The sequence below is a fragment of the Rhododendron vialii genome, chromosome 2a (genome assembly GCF_030253575.1).
Source record: "Rhododendron vialii isolate Sample 1 chromosome 2a, ASM3025357v1".
Taxonomy (NCBI): domain Eukaryota; kingdom Viridiplantae; phylum Streptophyta; class Magnoliopsida; order Ericales; family Ericaceae; genus Rhododendron; species Rhododendron vialii.
The window spans coordinates 24433320-24441316 of NC_080558.1; positions in this window are offsets into that span (position 1 = coordinate 24433320).

The window sequence follows — 7997 nt, forward strand, 5'->3', positions numbered from 1 at the left end:
AACTTGATTGAACGCCGCATGAGCCAGATAGACCAAGAATGCTGATTTATTAAAACAAACACTTATAGTATATACATCAACTAGATACCATAAGAGGAGAAAAGTTTCTTTTTTGAAATAAAAGACATTATGGTAGGACACTTCAAACTGGGTGAGAAATGGATAAACAGGATGGAAGGGTAGACCTTTTATGGGACCTTCATCAAGACCATACTTGAAAATACAGAGATGTTGAAGGTTTTGACACATTTGGACACATCTAGAAAGAAGGGTTAACTCTAAAAGATGACACTGAAGGTGGACAGGGAGATTGACTGGGTGGAAACAGGAAATCATGGGAAAGCAACCAGGAACAAAGGAATGTGGTTTTATTTTTGAAAACTGGTTGATTTCTCTTTTGAGCCTTGACAAAAAATCAGGGAGGACATTTGTTTTTCCTTTTATATGAACAGCATCAAAACTCCAATTGGAAAACCAATTTGCCCATCTGAGTAACTGTGCCTTTGGAAGGTGCTTCTGTTTGAACTTGAGCATACTGGGGAAACTCATCATATCAGTCTCAATTAGAAAATGATGACCGATTAGATGAAATTCAAACTTCTCAATGCTCCTTTTGATTGCCAGAATTTCTTTGTAAGTAGAGTGGTAATGAAGTTCTGCTGGAGAGAATGCACCACTCTTGTATCCACAAATTCTGCGCTTTTGATCTGTATTTTCTTCCAAAAGAACTGCTCCCCAATATAGATCAGAGGCATCTGTCTGAAGGACTCTCTTTCCATCTGAAGGTATGGTTAATGGAGGAAGAGTTTTGGTTAGGGCTTTGAGGTCTTTTATAGCTTTGGTACAAAGGCTTGACCAAGAAGGAGGGGTTTTCTTTAGTAGAGCTGAGAGAGGAGTTCGGTATTGGGCCAGGTTGGGAATAAAATCAGCCATATAGTTAACAATTCCAAGGAACTGTTGGACTTGTTTGACTGTGAGATTTTCATCTGAAAAATGATCAAGTTGGGAGGCTATATGAGGCTGGAGGGTATATTGACCTTTAGAGATATGCATCCCTAAAAAATCAATTTCTGGTTGGGCAAGAAACATCTTTTTCTCTGAAAGCATGATACCATGGGTTTGGACTAGGGAATGGAAAATTTGTAGTAGGACAACATGAGACTCAATATCTGGAGAAAAAAGTAGGATATCATCTATATAGACAAGGGCTGAGGATAGTATATGAGCGAATACCCGAATCATGGCCTTTTGAAATAGGGATGGAGCTGTTTTCAATCCAAAAGGCATGACTGACCATTGGAAGTGGTGATCTGGAATGCAGAATCCAGTTTTAGGGCGATCATCTGGATGGATGCCCAGCTGCCAAAAACCTGCTTTCAAGTCAAACTTTGAGAAAATTTGAGCTTTAGGCAAGTTTGCAAAAAGAACACTTCTTCGAGGAAGAGGGAATTTGTTATCCTGCAAAAAATGATTAAGAGGCTGGTAGTTGATAACCAGGCGAAGCTTTCCTCTTATCTGCTCTGTTCTTTTGTTGACATAAAATGCTTCACATGCCCACTGAGAGGTTGTGGGCTCAATCAAACCTTCTGATTGAAGTTGCTGGAGTTCTTGAAGAGCAAGCTAGTAGTGTTCTGGGTTCATTCCATGATGGGTAGCTTTGGTGGGGTTGATGTCTTCATTTTTCTTAAAGGGAAGAGAAATGAAGAAATCTGGATTTTTCCAAAGTGGATTGGAGCATTTGGTGAGGAACTGGGAATGGGATTCAGCACAAGAAGTTTGGATTATGGCTTCTTTGATGGTGGAGAAGTTTTCTATGGAAAAGAGATTTGGTTGGGTGGTCCAGGGTAACAAGTAGTTTTTGTATTTCAAACCTTTTTTAAGCCAGGAAACTTTGCTGAGATTTTGGAGAATATCAAAGCCTAACAATAAATCTTTTCCTGGGAGATCAAAACCATAAACTTGGTGTTTTATGGTGTATCCTGGGAAAAGTTGGATGATAATAGGCTTGTTGATCAGGGTGATAACAAAAGTTTCTCCATTAGCTGCTGTAAAGGGCCTGAAACAAGACTGCCAGTAAGACCTGGGAAGGATTGCTGGATTGAGAATGGAGGCTGCTGCCCCAGTATCAAAGAAAGCGACGACTGGTATGGGTTTCTCATATTTTCCAAGCAAGATTTTGACCTTGGCTAAAGGCTGAGTCAGCATGATGTTGGAAAACTCAATTGTTTGGACTTCATAGGGGAATGAGTCAGGATCATCAGAAGAGTCACCTGATTCTTAGGAATCGTCTGAATCATCAAAGGTAAATGCAAGGACTGCTCCATCTGTTGCTTCATCGTCGATGGAAAATAGTGATTCTACATCAGCATCTTCAAGATCATCATCAATGAGAGCCAAAGAGTTCACCATTTTGTCTCTTGCTGCTTTATTTGGACACTGTTTTGCATAGTGCCCCTTCTTTCCGCATATGTAGCAGCGATCAGACTTTCGCTGCCCTCTGAACTTTTTCTTCTTGAAAAATTTCCACTTCTTCCGGCGTGAGAACCTGCCAGATTTTGGAAACTTTGAAAACTTGCCAGGAGATTGGAACTTCCATTTCTGAAAGTGTTTAGACTTCCGGTGTGAAGGACGACAAGTGCACTTCTTGTCTTTGCACTTTATAGATAGGTCAGGACGATCACATGCTTTACCAAGAAGTTTTCCCTGTTCTTCAAGAGTTCTGAGGAATTTCTGGTGATTGCACAATTTTTCCAAGGCAATCAAAGAGTGCTGGTAAATACCACCAAGAGATGTTGCATTCAGCGTCAATCCTTTTGTTTGAAGTAATCTTGTTGTCTCATTTCCCAATGGTTCAGGAAGGGAATTGAGAAAGGCTTGCTTGAGATTGACATCATCCATGCCGTTGAGAAGATAAAATCTTTGAGACATGCGGTCATAATGAATCTCGAGATCTTTCCTTTTGAATGAACAACACTTCATGCTGAGATATTCTTCTCGAACAAACTCTTTTGTGTTGTTGTGGTCACCAAGAAACTTAGTATGCAAGACTGAGATGAATTGATCAAAGGTTGGCAATTGTTTAAGTTGTAGCTGTCGGTACTCACCCAGAGCTAAATACCATTGACGGAGACGGCCAAGGAATTTCGCTGTACACTTAGTAATGACATCACTGAGTGTAGCATTAGGAGAGAGCATAGCAGCTGTGCACCAAGCATGAATTTCATAAAGTTTATCCAACCATTTTGACGGGGGAATGGTGTCAAAAGAGAAACCTTGGGTATGGATGTTGGAATGTGAGAAGGAATCAATGGTTGGATTTTGAGGGGGTGTATCAAACTCAGGACCTTCTTCAATGAAGGGATCTTCAACATTTTCCTCTGGGTTCTCAGGGTTCATCATGAAAACATGAGGAATTGGCATAGAGTTTGTAGATTCAGTAGCTGAATCAAACTCAATGGTTGGTTCAGGTTTAGTGGCTAAGGTATGCTCTGTGGTTGCCTTTTAAGGATCCTCCACATCAGAAACTTCATCAACTATTTTGGTTAAAAGAATTTTGTATCAGTGGGTTAAAGTACCTTGAGACTTTTGGCTATTGAGCAGTGTGTCTCGGTTTATCTACCCTGGTATATAAAATTTTATTGATCAAAAATTGGCTGAAATCTTTTACGTTGAGAAAGAAAAGGTTTGTTGTATTATGGAAAAAGGAGAACCCAGAATTCTACTCTTAAAAATGAATCATCTGTTTACCACCCACTCCTCTGCTACGTCATCCTTAATCCCTTCATGTTCCTCTACCAGTAGAAATTCCTCATCTTCTTCTTCTAATCTTGAATATTTTATGAGTTTGAGTACCTTCCTGATGATAGTAAAGTCCCTCTTACTGATCTCCCTTTCCTAAATTCCTATAATGCTTTTGTCAGACCACAAACTTCTGTAAAAAAGACCGTCACCCAACTTTTCACCACAAAACGCCCAACGTTCGTAAAAGAGTATGTTCAAGCCTCTAAATTTGATCAGTGCTTCATAGCAGCAACTGAAGCTGAACAACTTTTACCTTTGGAAATCCAGGTTGATTTGCCTCGCCTTTGGCAACAACAAGGATTTACCCATCTTCACTTTGGAGCAATCCGTCTGGCTGTCACTTTCCATGGTAGAAAAGGTTTACCTGTTACTTCCAGACTTGCTCTGGTCGATACCAGGTTTCTACAGTATCAACACGCATGCATCGCTACAGTCCAAACCACTCTAAATGCTGGAACTGTGATTTTTACCTTCTACCCCAATTTCAACATGCCATTAGCAGATCCTCATCTGCTATCCGCCTTGAAGGTCCAAGTTCAAATTGGTGGTGCCGCCCAAATCTCCTCCACATATGCAGCAACCCTTCACTACCAAATGGCCTACCGTCTCCAAAATCATGCTTTTGACATGTCCTTACCATCCTCCACAAATGAAGCCCTTTTCCTCACTATAAACGCACCTCACCAAGCTTCTTGTGTCCATGTACCTCGACAAATTTCCCGTCCTGAGCTTCTCAAGCTTCTCCCAGAATCTTGGGTTACAGCTTATGAGAAAAATCAAAACAGGCCCATACCTGTCCAAACATCCAACCCAACTTTCATCACCAAACCTGATGGTACTGTGGAAATCACTTTTCCAAAAGAAACCTCTGCCTCATCTTCAACCCATCCTGTTATTTTTCCCTCAAGAATTAACATGTTTGTGGATTGTTCTAGGCCTGGTCTTCCAATTAAATATTTTGATCCCAGTGGCCTTCCAGTCTTCTATTTCAAAAATCCAGAAACAGATCATTGTTATTTTGATGCCTGTGACTATGACGATTGTCTAGAAGATAGTCTCCTAGAAGATGACGAGGACTTTGAAGATCCATGTCCATGTTCCATATGTCCTTCTTCACCTCCCACTCCTTGTAAATCTCCACCTCCTCCTCAACCCCCATCTAATGATGGTTCGTCAAGTCAACCGAGTGGATGTTTTATGTTCACCTCATCCCCTTCCTAGACTGAAGCAGATTTTCCTCCTTTGGAACTTCATAATTCCTAAGAAAGGACGACTCATCGGCATAAAATTCCAAATTCTACTACCATTCTCCCTGATGGTAGTACCAAAGCCGTTTCAACAGCAGAAGCAGCAATAAATTGGCAATCACCAAATTCTCTGGCTCAGAACAAAATTCTTCAGAGAATTGCTAACTCCCAGCAAAATTTGGAGAATGTTGTCCATAAGAAGTTATCAACTTTGGAACTTCTTATCAGAGATCTGCAGCAAAAAATTCAAAATGTTCACCAGGAACTTCTCCAGATGGCCTATACTAACCAAGCATTTTCAGCAGCTTTTTCTCAAAAGGATGCTGAAATGAAGCACCTCAAAAACCAGCTTCACTCACTTCAAGCTCAGCAGTATTCTCAGCAAAAAAGCCCATTTGACATTTTCCCTTCTTACTCTCAAGAAAGTTTGTTTGGGTATCCTCAAATGTCTCAACCCTTACCTATAAATCCTATTTCAAGATTTGGAGAGTCCAATATCTTTGGGAGCTCATCAGCTTTTCTTCCTCCACCAAAAAGACCATCTCCACCAAAACTTCCTTTCCCAAAGCCCCACATAAAACCTGTCCAGCCTCCACAAAGTCCGTCTCCACCATCTACATCTACTCCAACTACCTCCACTCCCTCCAAACCATCTGACCCAAACTCAAAGACACCCCAATTAATGGTCCAACCAACGTCTAGCCCTGCTAAAAATCCAATCTCCACCCTCCTACATACCTTAGCCACTAAACCTGAACCAACCATTGAGTTTGATTCAGCTACTGAATCTACAAACTCTATGCCAATTCCTCATGTTTTCATGATGAACCCTGAGAACCCAGAGGAAAATGTTGAAGATCCCTTCATTGAAGAAGGTCCTGAGTTTGATACACCCCCTCAAAATCCAACCATTGATTCCTTCTCACATTCCAACATCCATACCCAAGGTTTCTCTTTTGACACCATTCCCCCGTCAAAATGGTTGGATAAACTTTATGAAATTCATGCTTGGTGCACAGCTGCTATGCTCTCTCCTAATGCTACACTCAGTGATGTCATTACTAAGTGTACAGCGAAATTCCTTGGCCGTCTCCGTCAATGGTATTTAGCTCTGGGTGAGTACCGACAGCTACAACTTAAACAATTGCCAACCTTTGATCAATTCATCTCAGTCTTGCATACTAAGTTTCTTGGTGACCACAACAACACAAAAGAGTTTGTTCGAGAAGAATATCTCAGCATGAAGTGTTGTTCATTCAAAAGGAAAGATCTCGAGATTCATTATGACCGCATGTCTCAAAGATTTTATCTTCTCAACGGCATGGATGATGTCAATCTCAAGCAAGCCTTTCTCAATTCCCTTCCTGAACCATTGGGAAATGAGACAACAAGATTACTTCAAACAAAAGGATTGACGCTGAATGCAACATCTCTTGGTGGTATTTACCAGCACTCTTTGATTGCCTTGGAAAAATTGTGCAATCACCAGAAATTCCTCAGAACTCTTGAAGAACAGGGAAAACTTCTTGGTAAAGCATGTGATCGTCCTGACCTATCTATAAAGTGCAAAGACAAGAAGTGCACTTGTCGTCCTTCACACCGGAAGTCTAAACACTTTCAGAAATGGAAGTTCCAATCTCCTGGCAAGTTTTCAAAGTTTCCAAAATCTGGCAGGTTCTCACGCCGGAAGAAGTGGAAATTTTTCAAGAAGAAAAAGTTCAGAGGGCAGCGAAAGTCTGATCGCTGCTACATATGCGGAAAGAAGGGGCACTATGCAAAACAGTGTCCAAATAAAGCAGCAAGAGACAAAATGGTGAACTCTTTGGCTCTCATTGATGATGATCTTGAAGATGCTGATGTAGAATCACTATTTTCCATCGACGATGAAGCAACAGATGGAGCAGTCCTTGCATTTACCTTTGATGATTCAGACGATTCCTAAGAATCAGGTGACTCTTCTGATGATCCTGACTCATTCCCCTATGAAGTCCAAACAATTGAGTTTTCCAACATCATGCTGACTCAGCCTTTAGCCAAGGTCAAAATCTTGCTTGGAAAATATGAGAAACCCATACCAGTCGTCGCTTTCTTTGATACTGGGGCAGCAGCCTCCATTCTCAATCCAGCAATCCTTCCCAGGTCTTACTGGCAGTCTTGTTTCAGGCCCTTTACAGCAGCTAATGGAGAAACTTTTGTTATCACCCTGATCAACAAGCCTATTATCATCCAACTTTTCCCAGGATACACCATAAAACACCAAGTTTATGGTTTTGATCTCCCAGGAAAAGATTTATTGTTAGGCTTTGATATTCTCCAAAATCTCAGCAAAGTTTCCTGGCTTAAAAAAGGTTTGAAATACAAAAACTACTTGTTACCCTGGACCACCCAACCAAATCTCTTTTCCATAGAAAACTTCTCCACCATCAAAGAAGCCATAATCCAAACTTCTTGTGCTGAATCCCATTCCCAGTTCCTCACCAAATGCTCCAATCCACTTTGGAAAAATCCAGATTTCTTCATTTCTCTTCCCTTTAAGAAAAATGAAGACATCAACCCCACCAAAGCTACCCATCATGGAATGAACCCAGAACACTACTAGCTTGCTCTTCAAGAACTCCAGCAACTTCAATCAGAAGGTTTGATTGAGCCCACAACCTCTCAGTGGGCATGTGAAGCATTTTATGTCAACAAAAGAACAGAGCAGATAAGAGGAAAGCTTCGCCTGGTTATCAACTACCAGCCTCTTAATCATTTTTTGCAGGATAACAAATTCCCTCTTCCTCGAAGAAGTGTTCTTTTTGCAAACTTGCCTAAAGCTCAAATTTTCTCAAAGTTTGACTTGAAAGCAGGTTTTTGGCAGCTGGGCATCCATCCAAATGATCGCCCTAAAACTGGATTCTGCATTCCAGATCACCACTTCCAATGGTCAGTCATGCCTTTTGGATTGAA